General features: G+C 38.9%; 1 long non-coding RNA gene across 2 annotated transcripts; it reads left to right on the top strand.

Moving 5' to 3' along the window:
• Positions 1 to 15,464: 15,464 nt before the first annotated feature.
• Positions 15,465 to 19,677, top strand: LOC120292148. 2 transcript variants are annotated; one of them, XR_005549836.1, is made up of 3 exons: positions 15,465 to 16,167; positions 16,260 to 16,401; positions 19,334 to 19,677. It is a non-coding gene; the product is annotated as an uncharacterized LOC120292148 (long non-coding RNA). The 2 variants fall into 2 exon arrangements; XR_005549835.1 differs by having other exon boundaries at positions 15,465 to 16,401.
• Positions 19,678 to 20,254: the final 577 nt, after the last annotated feature.

Genomic DNA, 20,254 nt, shown 5'->3' with positions numbered 1-20,254 from the left:
GTCTATGCTTACAACTTACAGCTAATATTAGACTCTTCATAACAAACACATCTGAAAAAAGGACAGAACTAACTAAGGATCAATGCAGCCGCGCCCATATCTTTTGTTGAGATCACTGGAGAGTGTAACGCAGTTTAGTCTCGACCATCTCATGTAACACATCCATTGCCCCTCATATTCTGACCATCTTTAACAAGTGCTCAGGCGGAGATTAGTTTTTTTGCCAGAAGGTAGAGATTAGTTATAAGTCTCCCAAGGTTGAATTTGCTAGTGTTAATAACTTTTCATGAAATACCAGAACTTATCGTACAATCTTTTCCTGCATCTATCACAACGTACATTTGTAGCTAACAGAATTATTAATTGATTTCAATATCCCCAAGTGACAACAGTTAATTGGAAAAGCCAATGAGTATGAGACCCAAGTACGAGAATTATATGTGATGATGCGGTTCAAAACTATTAAGAGCGCGCACACACCTCCAGCTCGTCCAGAACTTCTGCATGACTTGCCTTGAAGGACACAACAAAGAGAAGGCAACAAAATCTCACCAAGCAATGATAAAAGCCGAAAGAGGAAGAAGAAGAAGAAGCATTCTGTGCCATCATTTTGTCGCAAGTTTTCACGACTTTCTGGTCGTGTTTAATAAAGTCGTTCAAAAGTCTTTGCTCATGTAATTTTACAGTCCATTGTCACTTTCTGGCCAAACAGCACCTTTTACTATAGGTCTTTTATTATCTTTATAGACTCGCATTGGTGATGACCATGGAAGAAGGAAATAAAGAGGAAGATGAAGAAGGTGGTATTCGTGTCATTTTCCTAATTTCCTGGTCAGTAATGCAATCTGCCATTTGCCTGAATTGAGTTGACAACAAGATGTACTGAAAATCTCGGAAAATGAAAGAACATGTCTTCAAAGTTTGAACGCAACAAACGGAATTCGCCAACATGGAGTAGTTTGGTGGCACTTCACAGCATGATCAAGGGCTATTCAACTCGATGCTATTCAATGGATGTCCACTAATTTGCGTAATTCTTGAACGTATATTTCCATGGAAGGTTCTTCCGTGCTTTCCCTCATAAATGCTGAGGAAAAAAAATGCCATACCCTGCAAATATATTGCCTCAGTCCCTTCTTTATATGAGCTATTTAATTGCCTGTTGTAGTTACGGTTGATTAGTTTTTGAAGCAGCTATTCACATTGAAGCCGTTCATGGAGGTTGTTATCGTTGTTTTCACACAGTTAGGACTGCAGTAGACTCTCACTGCCCATCTGGTCCCTGATTTGCTGAATCATTATTACAATCATCCTGCTGATAATTGGGCTTCCTAGCGAATCGCCAGCTGATCAATTATGCACATGTTGGAATTTTTGCGAGTTTAGAAAAATAATTTCAGGCAGCACTAATGCTTAAGAAATCCTGTTGACGTTGGAGAGTTTCTCAAACCTCTTGTTGGAGATGTTAAATTCAGTTCTCTATGACATGCTTGGCATCAACATGAAGAAATTCATCTGCACTACATTCAATCTGGGAGTGGCACAAATTCTGTTTCTTGGAGTATTATTAGAAATGGGCGGAAGTAGAGTAGAATGGGACCAAATCAAATGTTGATTGAAAGAAAAATCTCACGCAATTCCAGGTAAATGTCATTTGTCTAGAATGCAGTTCCAAACTATCAGCCAAAACCAGCATTTCATACGTGCAAGTTGCCCCTAAAATGTCGCCTCCAAGTCATTGCCTAATCAATCCAATGGTCTTTTACAGCTGGCGGCCTCTCTGTAAAATTACTTTGCGTTTGGGGACAGCAAGCCTGTGACCCGCCTCTGGAGCCTCCTTCTGTCATTGCATTTGATCAGATGAAGCCCGCAGCCTCTTTCTGTTAAATTTGTTACAAATCTGATGGCCTTTGCAGTGTTGCACGGGCCCCCAGCCATGATTCCACTATATATCCTTTGGGAAGCATTTCATCGACTGAACTTATGACATGACTTGTGCAATTTAACCTTTTCCTTAAAGTCCACTGATCAAAGGGGCAAGCTCACAACATCTGGTTCGAGTCCAAGCTTGAAGACTATATTCAAAACAGAGAAGCCAAGATGAAATCTTTTCAAGTGGCAAGAGGCAATTTATCAGAGTCCTGAGAATATAGATGTCTCAAGATTAAGGGAGTGTGGGTCATTGCAGCATCCTCTGCAAGTTAAAACATAATAAAATCTACAGCAAGCCTATCATGAAAAGACAGTTAAAGGAAAGAATCGTGGTCAATCTATTACTAGAATAAATAGCCAAAAATTTTAAATGGCAAAACAGACGTTAGAAAAGCTCGTTGTAGCTTGGCAGATTCATTTTTCATACTCTCATACCATCAGCATCATAAGGATATCATAAAATGAATTCCGACCTTTCTTTTCTGGTCTTCCGATTCCAACGGAATTTAAGAGAAATTAGGCATGAGTGCCTTTTTACTTTCTGTTAACTTAGTGCCTTAATTTTCTCATCACATGTACCTTTTTATCTTCTGCGAGTAGAGAAATGCTAAATCTATAGCAACCTTACTGGAGAAACACAGTTAAAGATATGAACCATGATAAATCCACAATGAAGATTTATAGCGTGAAGGTTCGATGAGAAAACAGATGTAAAGAAAAACTTTTGTTGTAGCTTGGTAGAGTTTTGAAGATGGTGATGAAGAACCAACAAGAGTTCCATTGGGAGGAGACTCACAGATCAACACAATCTGGACCATGTTTGTATTGGGTGTTCTCTCAAGTCCATGCATACAACTTTCAGCTAGTTTTAGGTCTTCTTGCCAAATATAGTCAAAACAGACAGAACTGAGGATCAATGCAGCCGCTCCAATCATCTCTCATTGAGATAAGAACTCTCTACTATATACAGTCACTCTCAACCATATTGTGCAACCCGTGCATCACCCTCATTTTCTGACCATTTTTAACCAGTGCTCGGGTGGAGAGTGCAGCTTCTCTTTCATTTCTTGAAGCAGCTCATAGGCATCACTCATTTGGTTGGTTTACATAGCCCTGCAATTATAGCACCAAATAACAAAGCATCATGTTGCAAACCTTTCTTAGGCAAAGCATTGGAGAGTTCGATAGCATCTTCAAGTTCCCCTGCCACATAAGCCGCTAATAAGGGTGTTATGGCTGATGATATGGACATTTCCATCTTTCACTTGTCTATACAAAGCAATTGCCTCGTGAACCTGGTGACATTTATAAAGGATCATCTAATGTTATTGATTATTGTTGATTTAAATGGTCGCTACTAGCTAGAATTTTGTAAAACAAATGGTGTGCAACCTGAGGCATTTCAATGAGGAAAAAGCCACCCCCTGAGATAGTTATAGGAGGCAGCATCAAGGACTGATCCATTCTGTAACATTCATGAATCAATGTTAGATTGGTTGTGAGTGAAAGCGAGCAGTTTTGTGCAATCATCAAATGAAATGGAGTGGGTGCATCATCCATTTGATTTTAATAACAGTAACCACCAAGCAATGAATTATAAGCAACTAGGTCGGGTGTAAATCCTCCTCAGATCATCAGATCAAAAATGCACTTTGCCTCGGTAGTCCTGCCCACCCCACTCTGCAAAGCGCATCCACAATGATCTTGATGGTTCGAACATCTGTCATCGCTTCTCTTTGCAGCATCTCAGTTAACGCAGGAGTTACAAGTGAAAACATGTGGTCAGATTCCATTGCTAATCATCTTGTCCAACAAAACCCGTGCTTCTTTTCATTAACCTATGCGAGTTGAGCAAGGGATGACATTTGCGCATCAGTAATAGTATTATAGAACTTCAAAGCCTCTGTCCCGGTGCCTCCTATGACCGTGGTGTACATGATCCCATCTAGCTCCCAGCCTCTGTCTTCCAAATTCTTCGGCAATCAAACGGTCTTCCTAGCCTTGCCGGTTATGCACAATCTGTCACTATGGCTCCACACGTGGTCATATCTACCTTGATTCATCTGACCAACATTTCATCCGCCAAGCTCATGGCTCCGGCAATTTTACCATCTCCAACAAGCCCATTGATCAAAGTGTTAAAGCTCACACTTGTGGGTTCTAGTGCAAGTTCGTCCATTTATATTGGCGGAGGCAACTCGCCAAAATGCCACGAGTAAAAACGACGGGAGCCGTTCCCTTCGAATCCGTCATGCTCCGTCTTGGCCACAACCCCCAAGAGTTGGGTGGAAACATGGAGGTGAAGGCAAAGGGTTCATCCGAACCATCCTCTCCAAGTAGAATAAAGCATCGTCGGCTTCCTCCGATCCCGCCATTTCAGCATATTTTTTTTCGTCACAAAGGCCCCGCATTCAGGTCGATCCATTGAATACCTTACTCCAGCAGTGGTCGCGCAAGCGCGAGAGCAACGTCGGCAAATGGATCGAGGGAGGGACGAAGGTGTGGACGGTGTCCATCACCCTGCCACCTTCGCGGAACGCGTACGGGAGGTGGGCCTTCAAACTGGCATTATATTCTTTTTCGTTTTTCGCATTATATTCTAGATTTTTATTTATTTTTTATCTTTTCGCATTATACTTTAGTGGCATTTTCAAAAGAAATTCTTACCTTATCTATAAATTTCATCTACTTAATAATTTATCCATAAATTAGATTGACAATGTAGAAAAGAACTAGATTTCTTGTAAATTTCTCTTTTCAACTAAATAAATGTTTATGAAAGTAATATCTAACAATAAAAAAAATAGTGTCTTTATTATACATGAAAAATCTACAATAAACGAAAACTAAATATATATGAAATTCTTAATTATAGTAAGGAAATCTTACATATATATAGAAAAACTAAAATAAAAGGAAAGTAAATATTTTGGGGCCACCAATTTGAATTGCAATTGTAAACAGAGTGCAATTTTGTCTTCTTAATGAAAACGGAGTGGATTTAGTCATATAGGGGTAGAAGTAGCACCGCCCCAATAAATTGCAAATGAAGAAAAAACAACTCACTAGACCTGTCTCCTTAGAGCCTAACCAAAGTGCAGTTGGGCGAAACCGCTCTGATTGGGAATTGCACTGCTACGCCATTCAAGCAGCTGATCGAGCCTTGCTGGCGCCTAGGGCAAAAATCTCAGTCTGTTCCTTTGAACATCTGCTCCATGTGAAAACCCCAAAATCGCGTCGGCACTAGATTTATTTATGCTCGAGCTCGAGATACTAATCCAAATAAAAAGTTCAAAAGGAGTTTTGGGTGCTTGGAGTTAATGTGCTAGCTTTCATTGAACACTGTCGAGGATCGACTGAAAGTTCGGTGGAAAAAAACATGAAGTACTGATGTTGAAGTCAACCAAAGCCATAACGGATTTTTTTCTCACCATCTTCTATTAATTATATTATCAGTTTCAAAAGGGGAGTCAAACAGTATTTGTTGACTTATAATATGCAAAACGATATGGCACCAATATTATGCAAACAACCATATGCAAAACATCGAGGTGGGCACCGTCTTAGATTTTTTTTTAAGGCAATGTATATTATACATTTTATTTTCACATAAAAAATTAAAAGAAAATTGTTTAAATTTCAAAAGATTATAAATTAAATGGGAGTTTAGGTGTCCTATGGCAAGGTAGAAAATGGACAAATTGCGCAACTGCATAATTTAATAAAGAGAAAAAAAAACTAAAAAAAAATTTGAAAAGTCAATCTAAATACTAAGTTGATTGATTTGACACACAAGAAACTGAAATGATCAAAGCAATTCGTCTCAGCAACGACTATGACCATTTTTGGGCATACAAAAATGAATAGCTTAAAAGGTTACAGAGCCAAAGATGACAAGTACCAAATCTAGAGAAAAATGGTGAAAACTCTTTAGTATTCCAAAGCAATACCAATTCCAATAAGGCACTATTAATAGAGAAAGAAGAATACCAAAAGAAGCTTGGCAGCACGTGAGACATCATGTGGATGATAGCTTAAGATTCAGTCAAGGTGCCACAAAGATGTTGCTACGGAATATTCAGGCAGAAAAATATATATACAAAAGCTGTCATTTATGGATACAGGTATATCTTGACAAACAGCTCTTCAGATGCATGATAACCATAATATCTCCTTGCCCGTACAAGGCTGCAACCATGCACGTGTTGCCACGCCAGCATTGCCTTTGAGCTGCGGTAACTCACAAAACAATCCTTTCAGATACAAACTAGCAAGTGAATCGCAAGAAAAGTTAAAGCTAGGACTTAATATTTTCGAAGAATGACAAATTATACCTTCAAGGCTTTCTCCATGGCTAGAGAGACAGCATTTGTAAATGCATCCCCTGTGCAATTCAACAGTGACCAATTAATTCCACGCTAGCAGCAGAACATGAATTTGAAATATATAAAAGCACAAATAATTCAAAGAAATTGAGATAAAGTCTACAACAACATTATATTACGAGGACATTGACAAAAACTGGTCAAGTAAAACCACAGCCATGTTGCCAAAAGAACATATCACCATGAAAACATACAAGCTACATGCTAGAGGTATTGTGAACTGAGAGAAACGTTGATTAATTTCTTCAAACCAAGATATGCACAAAGCAGCCTATGCATCTGTAACACGCACAAGTACCTTCAGACGTTGGATGGACAGGAATATCTGTACATGGTACATACAAATAGGGTAAAGCCTGCAAGGAAAAAAAACATAATTTAGAACCAGTACGAAAAAAAATGTACAAGATATTGCTGTCTCATAAGCTATGCCATGATAAGCATCATGTGCTTTTCACAATAGGCTCCTCATTTGTTATTTAGACATTCAACTAGTGTCCAGCCAGTCAAAGAAAGTAGACTGTTGCCAATATGGTGCCTCTTGCGAGCAGAAAGTGGAAGAAACTTTCTGCATCCTGAATTTGCCTTTTATCTTGTAGCATATACCTCAACTCAAGTCTGTAAACCCATGCTGGTTTAAATTCTTCATCGGCAGAAAGGAAGTTACTTTCATTGCTCCACAGCTCAAGGGATGTAAAGCAAGTACTTGAAACAATTAAAAAACTACAAATAAACAAGGACTACACTCACCTTATGCACATGTAAGCAAGTTTTTGACCAGCAGGAGTTGAACCATATACTCTTATTACAGGAACCTCATTCACTTTTTCACCTTCATCAATCAATCATGAACAAGATTATGAACATACAAAAGTAGATATTTCTAGATAAATTTCTAGCTACTGTATAGTAAATGTAACTGTTATTTTTGCAGGTTAAAGGTCAAATCCTCACACAGAATTTTAAAGATTGACATGGGACTACGCCACATGGGAACTGTAAGCGCACCTTCTTCTCTTTGCATCAGCAACAAAAAAGCGAATTTCAAATATGTCATCATCAAGACAACTACACTCTCCAAACGAAAGGTAATCATCATTCTACAGAAGAAGACGATGAGTTGAACAATGCCCACCAAATATTAAGAAAAATATTCAATACTCTCTGGATTTTCTAAGCAACCAAACCAATCATGTAATAAATTATCAAGACACCAATGTGCTGATTCCATGACTGTGCTACAATTTTAATCAATCCTTGCGTATATCTATGCCAGGCAATTACTTCACATCAATCCAGCAGCCCCAACAAGAAGTCTGAATAAGACATCCACGGAAAAACTGACAAACTGATAAGTTCTTCATAACAGAACACTAAGCCAAGCATATTCCTTGCACTCATAAGAAAGTAAACAAACTTTTGTCTGCAATGCAGTAACTGATTGAGTCCTACTCTAGCAAACAAAACTAACAGCTTCCAGATTCAAACCACAGGCTTCTCTGGCATTTCCTACTTACCACTAGATTCCATAACCAAAGAAGCGAACACAAAAATTATGCTTCAAAATATGAGAGCAGACTCTCATTCTTTTTTTACCGAAGATGCGGTACATACATTTTATTAGGATAAAATCATAGAATAACTACAAAATCATCGCTGTTCCTAGGAGAAGACAACATCAAGACCCATTCTAAGACACCAATTCAGCCACAGCTCCATGAAATGGCAAAACCCAACAACGTTCCCACCCGCGGCTACCTATAACCGTCGCGGGCACAGTAAAAAGACGAGTCTTTTCTATCTGTTTCCCCGCTTCCCCTCTGGGAGAAGACAATATCAAGACCCATTCTAAGACACCAATTCAGCCACAGCTCCATGAAACAGCAAGACCCAACAACGTTCCCACGCCGCGACTATACATAACCGTTACGGGCACAGTTAAAAAACGAGTCTTTTCCATTCATTTTTATGTTTCCCCTACTGCCCATATTCCCCACCGTCCGAACTGCCAGTACCTTGAAAGCTGCTGTAACAAACATCGACGCCCGGGTTCGGGCGCGCCATGTAGTAGTCGATGGACACGATCCGGACGATGAAAATCGCGGGGTCCTTCTCCGGACCCGACGCCGCTGTACTGGGCTGCGAACCTTCTTCTCCCTGCGTCGGGAGTGGCGGCTCCTCCATCTGCGGAAACCTCCCCACGACCCTCGCTGGGGAAAAGCGCCGGAACCCAGGGAGCGGTTAGCCCAAAAGTCGATCGCCGGCGAGAGCTCGGAGGCGCTGGCTGGTGTATAACCGACCGCGCGAAAGTCAAGAGCGTCTTCTCCAAGCTTTTTCCAAATTTTTCCCTCTCGCTTATTCTATCTTTGGGCCGATGAATTATTATAAGTTACCTCGGATCAGTTATTTTACTACTGTCAAATATAATGATAGATTCCGACCAAAAAAAAATATTTAACTATAGATTCGGCCAAAAAAATATTTGATGATAGATTAAAAATTGGCTTTGATCTATCTTATTAATTGGTTTTATATACTAAGTAAATGCTAACAACAATTTTCAACTAGAGATATCAGCTTTTAATAACTCAAAGAATCAAACCACCTACCCGGGTGGCGCCGGCCATGCGGCAAGCTTCTCCCCCTAACGCAAGGGGAGGAGTTCAATTCCCGGGCGTCGTAGGGTGACTTATCATGTGGCATGTGGTGGCTAGCATGTGTTGCCCCCAGGATTTACCCCCCGTTACCTCAGCCCTTTCGGGCTGTTCGTGTTGGTACGGTGCGCGGGTTCCCGAGTCACAAAAAAAAACAATAATAACTCAGCAATCAAATTACAATTTTATAACTTTCAAATAGATTAAAGAAATAAGAGTATTGGAAATATTAAAACTTTCAAAAAGTGTAATTAAATTAAAAAATTTATCGTAAATGTACAATTGAGTTTTAAAATTTTAAAAATTACAATCAAGTCTTAAAATGGATTAATAACTTTAATATGAATTAAGATTTGTGTATCACTCGAATCAAAACTAGTTCATAACTTAATTAAAGAAAAAATTGTGTATCGCTTGAATTAGGATTTGTAACTTCATAAAAGAATTAATGACTTTAACATGTTAACAACTTGTACGACTAAATATTTATAAATTATTAAAACGAACAATAATTTTGGAATAATCAAACAAACCCCGATATTTTTAATGAAAGTTTGGGTACAAACATATCACAAGCCAAATACGTCGCCGATCTATTTTTTAACAAATTGTTACTAAACATTATTTCTGAACTTATTGATACGGAATAACAGAACAATCCTGGTCAGAGGTGATGCTCCCAAATTACAGACCTTCAAGAGGTTTGTTCAACAACAATAGGCATCGAATTCAAAAGATATCCACCCATAGCTACATCTACAAGCCCAAGCTGAAAGTTTATCAACACCTCGGACCATTCGCTAAAACACTAGTCGATCCACACACAAATTACTCTCTAAATAAATGAATGTCAAATTTCAAGATTCAATGCAAAATGAATCCAGTCAGACTCAACATGAAGAATCTGAACCTGCTCCAGACTCTTCAAAGCTTACATCTCAAGAAGCATCTCGGACTGAAAACCAGATCAAGTTATTCGTGAAGATTCAAGTAAAGAAAGAGATCATCAATCGACAAATCAACCAAGAATCGGAAGCATAAATCCAGTCATCCCAAAGATCTCATTATTGGCGAAATTAATGAAGGAATTCGCACCAGATCCAAAAGGCGTGAAGAGTCTAGTGCTGTGGCACTTGTTTCTGAAATAGAACCCAAAAGCATAGAAGAAGCTTTATCAGATGAAAACTGGATTGAAGCTATGCAAGAAGAGCTCGAGCAATTCAAGTATCAATGATGTCTGGGAATTGACTCCTAAACCAAAAGGTAAATATGTTATTGGAGCTAAATGGGTTTTCAGGAACAAGATGAACGAGAAAGGAAAAGTTGTAAGAAACAAAGCAAGACTCGTGGCCAAAGGATATACGCAAGAAGAGGGGATAGACTATGATGAGACCTATGCACCAGTAGCAAGGTTAGAAGCTATTCGATTATTGCTTGATTTTGCTTGTTATAAAAATTTCAGGTTATTCCAAATGAACGTCAAAAGTGCCTTCCTAAATGGATTTATCCATGAGGAAGTTTATGTGGAACAACCACCAGGGTTTGAAGATTCGATTGAAAAGGCCTTGTATGGTTTAAAGCAAGCACCTCGAGCTTGGTACGACGTACTAAGTAAGTTTTTAATACAAAATGGTTTTGTCAAAGGTAAAGTAGATACTACTCTATTTATCAAAAAGGAAAACAAAAGCTTTCTACTTGTTCAAATATATGTGGATGATATTATTTTTGGATCCTCTAATGAAAGTCTGTGTAAGAAATTTTCTAAGTCTATATAAGATGAGTTTGAAATGAGTATGATGGGAGAGTTAACCTTCTTTCTTGGACTTCAAGTAAAACAATTGAAGGAATGAACTTTTATTCATCAAGAAAAATATGCTAATGATCTTGTCAAAAGGTTTGGACTGGAAAAGTGCAAAAAGACCGACATACCAATGTCAAGTTCTTTGAAGATAGACAAAGATGAAGAAGGGAAGAAAGTTGATCAAAAGCTGTACAGGAGTATCATCGGTTCACTTCTTTATCTTACTGTCTCTAGACCTGACATTTTGTTGAGTGTGTGCATCTGTGCTAGGTTTCAATCAGACCCTAGAGAATCTCATCTCAGTGCTGCGAAACGGATTATTAAATACGTTGCTTCATCTTCAAGCATCGGTCTTTGGTATCCTAAGAAGGGAGACTTTAATCTTCTTGGATATTCAGACGCAGATCTAGCCGGTTGCAGAGTTGATAGAAAGAGCACCTCGGGAACTTGCCAATTGCTTGGGAACAAGACAGTGTCTTGGTTTTCAAGAAAACAAAACACTGTGGCTCTCTCTACAACAGAAGCGGAGTATGTAGCTCTTGGAAGTTGTTGTTCGCAAATCCTGTGGATAAAACAACAGCTACAAGACTTTGGAATTGAAGACTCATGCACTGAGATTAGATGTGACAGCACCAGTGCAATCAATCTTACTAAAAATCCAATCCTTCACTCAAGGGCAAAGCATATAGAGATTCGACATCACTTCATTAGAGAACATGTTCAAAATGGAAAAATCTCGATTCAATTTGTTGAGTCAAAGAGCCAACTAGCAGATATATTCACAAAGCCCTTGGAGAAGAATCAATTCGATATCATCCGTTCCAGACTCAACATTTTGAAGCTTGAGGAAATCAAAGTCTAGAGACTCTCAAACTCTCAGACTCGATTATTCACGGCCATAGATTGTAAGTTGTTTTAATATTCAATCTCGAAAAGGTACGATCATTCGTTCAGTTATATTTGATTTATCTTTCATTTCTGAGAAAAACGGATTCTTGTCTTTTCAAAAAGATAACCTCTATTTAAAAAGGCAGTTATCGATTTTAAAAAAAGGGGACGACTGTTCACTTTCCTTTGTGTCTATTGGTTTTTCCTTTTTTTTAACTGGGTTATATACAGTCATTTGTTTTCTTCACTTAACTCCAAAACCCTAAAAAAGGCATTCTCCTCCCAATCCTGTCTCGACTTCGTGTTCATCTTCGAGAAAGTTGTCATCTTTTCTTGGGAAAGCGAGTCAAGGAGTCTTTCAACGACAAGAAACAATGTCTTCTTCTAGAAGGTCTTCAAGAATCGCAAAGGTGGGACCACAGAATGAGGGAGGGTCCTACCCATTTCGATCTCACCCGGAAGAAGAGTTACCGAGACAAAGAACAGAGCCCGATTCACTCTCAGCCACGTCAATCTCCATTATCTACCCCACGAGTGTGGATCAACTTCCACGGAAGAAATAATCGAGGAAGCGAGACTGTAAGAGTCCAAAACCCTCTTTTATTTACAAGCTCTATCGTGCTTTGAAAAGCATAGGTACACCACTGAACTATGTGGATGTCTTCCTTAAAGACAAAGGGTATAAAAATGAGTATATCTTTTTGCGACGGATGGAGGATTTGAGAATTGCTTCCAAAGGAAAGGCTGAGGAAGCACTTGCGAACATTCCAAGTGACCCTCGTGTAGGGGGATTTAATCCGACTAATGGGAATGATGATGATAAACTATTTAGAGAATTCCAACTCAGGATGGGTGTTGCTGCGAAAGTGAAGGGAAAAAGAACGGAGTTGTTCAAATCAAAGGAACAGGAGGATCTGTTCTTCAAATTGTTGAAACGGGGGGTAATAAACCCCAAGAGCGTTGATTTTGATTTTCCGGATGCCATCAATGTGAACTTGAAGGAGAAGTTCAATCTCGCTTCAACTAGAGCAATTTTGCTCGACACCACGACGGCTATGCACAATTGACAGCATATTTCTATTCGAATCTCGGCTTTTAGATGCGAATAGAATATCCTTCGATGTTCGAGACCAAGACTATGAGGTAGATGTGGACATGTTGGCGACATAATTGGAGTTGAAAGAGGACGATATCAACCGATTAAGGTTTCAATCGCTCGTACCACACTTTGGAACTTGTCAAAGACAGGAGTACGAAGGAAGAGTTAACTACACAAGAATGCATGCCATCAACATCTTCTTGCACAAAATCGTGATCAACTGTCTCGTGGCCAAAATCAACATCCAAGACAGACGTGTCTAATTCGAGGCGAAATTGATGTACGCGATTAATTCGAAAGAAGTTTTCTCTTCCTCACACCATTCTCTTTCACATGTACAGAGCAATGGTGAAGGATAAGGGCCAGTTACCTTACTCAGGTCTTGTGACTAAGATCTTCAAACACTTGAACATCGAACCTCCACAGACTCTTTGTGTTCGACCATGCGACAAAATGGTGGTGGGTTTGAAAATACTGACAAAAATGCGTCTGAAAGAGCTTGATAAGGCAATGGAGAAGTTTAAAGTGAAAACTCCAGTTAAATCTCATCCGCTCTTCTCATCAAAGGAAAGGGAAGGAGCCCATGGGTGCTCCATCCAAAAAGAAAAGAGCTCTAATCTTAGAGGATGAAGATGAAGAGGATGAACTCACTATCTCTGCCTTGGCATTGAAAAGACTCGCCGTTACGTATCCGAATCAATGGAACGACAAGAGAAAGGAAAAGAAGCAGAGAGAAAGAAGAGAAAGAAAAAGAAGAAGAGGAGAAAGAAGTTGAAGAAGAAGAAGCAGTCAAAGAAAAGTCTGCAGATGAAGCTGGAGAGAAAGGCAATCAAGATTCTACTGAACATGACCATCACTCTTCCCTAATGGAGGCCTTAGAAACAGGGGGAGATGACGAGCAAGGAAGGACTACACCATATCCTGATCACAGTGAAGGTGTGAGTTGCTCGCAAGCAAATCAGAAGATATTCAGGCTTCTCAAATGCCCGAGGAAGGATATGACACCTCAACGCCAAATTTGCGCAATTACACCAAGTTCTATCGTCCGCCTTTACTCCATCGATAGAGCAAATGCCAAAGCACGTAGACGGACAATACCGCAGATTTTCGTCGTATCCTTGATCTTCTTCTAGAAATGCAGGGTCAAATATATGCTTTGGAATGTGAATTTCAAGTCATGAAGAATGCTGGACAAGCGTCTTCTATTACCCTGTCGGATCAAATGCAAGACCTCGCTCATCAAATTCAAGCAAATGCCAAAGAAGTAGAGGTGACTCGTCTAAGGGAAGACTTGAAGAGGTTGGAAGGCGTTGTACAGTCGATGGGAGATTTCCAGATTGTGCGCATTCCCAAGCAGACTTGACTCTTTCTCACCTTTTTAATGATGACAAAAAGGGGGAGAATTGCCAGCTTTGAACTGAACTGAACTTTGATTTTATCTCTTTAATTTCAGTTTGTTTTGATATTTATTGAACTGAACTTTGATTTTATCTGTCTTTAATTTCAGTTTGTTTGGATATTTATTTTTGAGTATGACTTGAGTATGTGGATTTGAAATTGACTGTTGCATTATTTATATCAAGTGTTATTGTATGGCTTTACTCATGAAAGACTAACCTATTTTCCGTGGATGCGAGTCTAGTTGAGTTATTAATCTTTATGAGATATCCATACCGCTTGAGTAATATTTTGCGGAGTCAAAGTTGTTCAAATCTACAGAAAGTTTTGTCACCATAAAAAGGGGGAGATTGTTGGAGAAATCTCTCTAGAGTGTTTTGAAGCGACAAAACGTTTCTATCGATCTAGTCCGGAAGTCGAGACCCTTGTACTTTGAGTCTAAAGACTTTCAGATCACCAGACTTAGCACACATGACTCAAGACTCAAGACTCAAGACTACTCTCATTGACAGTTTCTAATCTAGCGACGAAGACGATCCAGAGCTAAAGTGTTTGGTTAAGGATTTGATCTTATCAACTGGAGAAGATCTCTTGGCTGGATTTGATATAACGGATTATTTATTCGAAATCAAGATCGTTTGAAGATCCGATGATTGACGAAATATTCTTGGAAGGTTCTATTCTTGGAAACCAAGATCCCGATTGTATGAGCGAACATGATTGATGGGCTATCGACATGTTCCTTTAATAGCTCGAATGACCTTCTTAATTGATTCTCATCCAACGGGAAGATTGGAAGAATTCCTTTGGTAAGTGCCAACAGGTATGATGGCATAAAGGAGTATAAAAAGAAGACGTTCCAGTTATTCTAGTAAGTGCTCGATAGAAAAATTCCAGAGTCTGAAGCTCTTTGATTATTAGTCGATTCATATTGAGCGAAACTGTACACACAAAGAGAGTTTATACTTAGTGATACCTTGAGAGAGTGTGGTAGATCTTCTACACCAAGAAATCAAGGAAGAACAGTGCTGTGATATCTCTTTGTTCATAGTGGAATCCAGCCAGTGGGCTGTTAGTGCAGAAGAGTGGACGTAGGCTTGAAATAAGCCGAACCACTATAAACCTCGTGTTCAATTTTCTCTTCCCTACTCTCAAGTCTTACTTTGATTGTTGTTTATTTACTGACGAGGAAAAGTTGTCTCATTTCTATCAACTGTCTAGTATTGTGCGATTATCATTAGAAATTACTCGTTATACCTATTCACCCCCCCTCTAGGTACTTATACTAGCTATATCACAAGTCAGTTGAAAGGCTAATCCTTGTAGAAGTATGGTGTTTGAAGAAATTTACAGCTAGTGGTTGCGACAATCTAGTCGAAATTCGAGGTCTTGATGGGACGGAGTTCTTAGAAACATTGGATCTATGTTTTTGTAAGTCCATTGAAAGATTACCTGACCTATCATGCTTTGGGACCTTGAAAGAATTGAACATTAATGACTATCGCAATCTACATGATGTTGAGAGTCTCGAGAGCTTTTTGTCTTGCCGAAGCATATACATAACGGGGTGCATATCATTAGAAAAACTACCAAACCTGTCAAAATTTGAAAATTTAGAGAATTTCACATTGAAGTATTCGTTTCATATTACAGACATTCCTGGGATTAAGGAATCAAGATCTCTAACACACATAGATATCAGAGGATGTGTATCAATGCAGACTTTGCCGATTTGTCAGGATGTAAGAAGTTAGAACGTCTAGTGGTACGAGACTGCAAGAAACTTACTCAACTTTGGGGATTGGAAAAGTTGGATATTATTTATTTGGATATTTCTGGGTGCGACTCATTGCAAACAATACATATGTTAGCTAATACACACATCATGAGAAATTATGAAAGTCAGCCATATGTGAAGGACTATCAAAATATTATATTGCAGTGATAATGATATGATAGATCTTATACCCATATTACAATAATGAGACGAGCCACGTTTCCTTAACAAAGGTAAATAAGCCATAAAATACCATTTTTCTTCTGAGATTCATAACTTATTTTTCATCACTATTTTCTTTTGACAAGAAGGTTTTCCTTGACAGGGTTCTATACTTTCCTGAACTTCTAGTCTTACATAGTTGAAGGAGTCATGATGGTGGTTGAAGAAGCTGACTTGATGCTTAAGCCAAGATCAAAATGTAGACCCAAATGTGTCTACATACAATAGAAGGCATTTGTCATCTAGTAAGATTCTTCATCCTATAGCCAGCGTGAGTGAATAGTATTAAAATATATCTTGAGTTTGAGTTTGTAGAATAAAATTCAGTTTCAATAAAGTGAAGTACACGGGCTCTTCTTGATCATAAAACAAAATTAAATGGAGAGGGGCACACAAATTATATGTCCTTGTTAGTGCAGTCGGCCAAGGAAAGGATAAAATAGGAATGTTAAAAATTTGGTTTTGGTTGACCGAATATGATTCCGACTTTGTTTCCTATTTGATGCAGCAACCTTCACTATGGAAATTTGCACTTTCGCTGGCAATGGTATATATGATATTTTGTTTTGCTTAGGATTTTTTTTTTTTTTTTTTTGGACAAAGAGTCTTGATAAGCCGTTGTTGATAGATACGTGAAGTGCTTCTTGAAATGCCGTTTTTAAGCGAGCGTTCGGTGTGGATTATTTTCATGGGTTTGTACCAGACCGACGCTAATCCACACTTCTATTGGCAAAGTCAAGAGACTTGTTTACTTGGACTTGAGATGGTGTTGTTGTCTCAAGAAGCTGCTAGAGCAAGTGGGCAAATTAGAAGAACTAAAAGAAATTAATGTAGGTTGGACTCGAATTAAAAAGCTTTCAATGTCAATCAGTTCTCTAAGGAAGCTGAAGAAGGTCAAAGCCCAAGTTTGTCCCAATTTGGGATATCTCTAGCTCAATTGGGAATCTTTCTTCTCTCTTGCACCTTAATCTAGAAGTTTGTCGGTCTTTGAGAGTAATCCCTAGCTCAATTGGGGATTTATAGAATTTACAAGATTTGAACATGAATTATTTTGCGATTGAAAAGTTATCCAGTGCTATTGGGAGGTTGAAAAAATTGCGGAGTCTACTTCTCATGAATTGTGGTAGTCGGAAGGGGATCCAAATGAAATTGGTGACTTGTCTTCGCTCAAGATTCTCCAAATCACTAATGCACAAATGTCTAACCTACCGGAAAGCATCCGAAATCTTTCTTTTCTCAAAATGCTTGACTTAAAAGGCTGTGACAACCTCCGGGTGTTAGCAGAGCTTCCTTTCGACTTAAAATATCTTACGCTTTCTGGTTAGAGTCCCAAATTGCCCCAGCTTTCTTGCCTAATCAATCTGGAAGTACTTGATCTTTTTAGATGCAATCTACTTGAATACATTCCGGAGCTTACCTCAAGACCCTCAAAACATTATGTTGCCTCCTCTCCCAAGTTAATATTGCCTAAGCTTGATGGATTTGGGTACTTGAAAAAATTTTCAATAGGAGAGTGGTTCCATTAAAAGATTGGACATTTCACAATTAAATCAGCTGGAACGATTATATGTTGAATGTTGCCGTAATCTAGTTGAAATTCAGAGCCTTGATAATTTGGAGTTCTTGGAGGAGATACATATATTACACTGCAATTCCATTGAAAGGCTAATCCTTTCAGAAGTACGGTGTTTCAAGAAATTAACAGCTAGTTGTTGTGACAATCTAGTGGAAATTCGAGGTCTTGATAGATCAAAGTTCTTAGAGGCATTGTATATATGTTGTTGTGGGTCCATTGAAAGATTACCTGACCTATCATGCTTTGTGACCATAAGAGTTGAGGATCAATGGTTGCTGCAATGTACATAGTGTCAAGAGCCTCGAGAGATTCTTGTCTTGCCAAAACATATACACAGATGAGTGCAAATTCCTAGGAAGACTACCAAACCTGTCGAAAATTCAAAATTTAGACAAATTCAAGTTGAAGTATTTTCTCTGTGTCACGGAGATTGCTGGGGTTGAGGAATCAAGATCTCTAAGGGACATGAATATCACAGGATGAATGAATGGAGATGTTGCCAGATTTGTTGGCCTATGAGAAGTTACGATCTCTAGTGTTACGAGACTGCAGGAAACTCAACTTCGGGGACTTGAAAACTTGGATTTGATTTATTTGGATATTTCTGGGTGCGACTCATTGGAGACGATACCAAAGCTTCCCGGAACACGTGTCTTTAGAAATTACGAAAGTAATGTGGGAATATCATATTCTGTCGTTCTCTGAATTTATAGTCTTACATAATTGGAGGAGTGGAACAATTGGTCATAGAAGCTGACATGATGCTTCAGTCAAGATCAAGATGTAAACCAAAATGTGGATCTACGTACGATAGAAGGCATTGGTCATCTCGTAAACTGTTCACCCTAGGGCCAGAGCAAGCAAATAGAGTGATACTTTTGCTCCCGACTGAGGGTCTAGTTGCTTGATTTTAGAAACTCCGGATTTGCCAATGTGTACTTGCTGTTGACTGCACCATGGCATTATCTCTTCATATATCCTTCCTTTGGCAGCTTTTGCAGATTGCGAACAGAGTCGCGGCTTCTAAGGCAATGAATGAAATTGTCAACCTCGGTAACCTAGTGATTTAACGGTTTCCCTCTCCTAAAACCAAGGATTGAATTTTTCATCTAAAGGCAAAATGATCTTGTGCTACTAAATATTGCAAACTGCGCCCAAAAACCATTTTTCCCTCCGTCTGAGATTAATATTTTCTTTGGAAAAGTCCTTGGCCGTTTTGGACTCCGTTGTGAGTTTTTTCTTGTCAAATTAGACTAATGGAAGATATCCTGCTTAGAGGAAACACCTTCTAATTTTCTGTGATGTATGATTGTTGATCAGCTTTTTATTACCAGTGGTTGAACTGTTGTTTTAAAAGATTATCAAACAAGGTAAACTTGTACTGCTTTTGTGCCAGGTCTGGTTGGTCTATGTAATGATCAAGGATTACTTTTGGACTTCGATTCAAAGAGCCATATAGATGACATTTTGCACAATTGGGACAATTTTTGCCTGCTCTGTGAAACAAGTTGGGTCGAGAGGCTCAAGAATTGGCTAATTAGTTTTCATCCTGTCTAATCCTATTGTTGACATGGAATTGTTTTATCAAATGATTGATCTAGGTCTGGCTAACTTGTCTAAGAAGCTTCAAATTCCATACCAGAGACCGATCAAAATGAAGAGGAGGGATTTTTTAGAGGAAGCATCAACAACAACTCAGGGCCATTTGCCGTGCCAACCTTGAAGAGGCTAGTGTGCCAGCTAGAGTGTCCTGAGGAAGTTTTGATGTTGGTGAAGATCCGAAGATGTGATATGGTCTATACCCAAATGACTGACTTGAGTGTTTTCAATTGAATCTGCTTCATGTATGCTCATTAGGTTCTACCTCTCTGTTAATCAAATACGTACCTGTTGATATCCTTGTATGTTATCCTGATGCAGAGTTGCTTGATGCAGTTGCATTCTACCATATCACTCCCGAACTTGATGAAGCTCTGCAGAGGGAGGTATGGATAACCAGTAATGCCATAACTATGAATGAAAAACTTATGTGCTTATACTATATGAGCTGTGAAATTTCACCTGAAAACCTATATACAAGGGTGCATGATGACAATCTCCTCCATTTTCTATCAATTTATTGGTGTGACAATATCCCTCAAACGTTGTCAGATAGGTTTCTGATTGAAAAGCTCAGTCTCATGTTTGCAGTGTTGAATTTGTGAAGTCCAAATTCGTCTTCCATCACACTATACTGAATTGCTGATTTTACTAATTGGATATTGGGGAACAAACAAGTACATGTTCATCTTTCTGTTCTGGAGTTTTTGCACATCGCCTTTTCAACATAATTCTATCAACACCAGTTCCGTTCCAAAACACAAGCAAGGAAAGTGTTGCTAATTGCTTACACAAGTCTGTCGTGTTCCTCTTCATCGGCCAGCTAATGAAGTCTCTGCTAACTGCGGTCCGATTGTGAACTAATTAGAGACACCTTGAATCTGTGGCAAGACATGTCCCCAGATTTTGGTCTTGAAGCAAAT

Source organism: Eucalyptus grandis, chromosome 3, assembly GCF_016545825.1.
Source record: "Eucalyptus grandis isolate ANBG69807.140 chromosome 3, ASM1654582v1, whole genome shotgun sequence".
NCBI lineage: Eukaryota > Viridiplantae > Streptophyta > Magnoliopsida > Myrtales > Myrtaceae > Eucalyptus > Eucalyptus grandis.
Note: the sequence above shows the minus strand (reverse complement) of the source record. Positions and strands in the feature narration are given on the sequence as shown.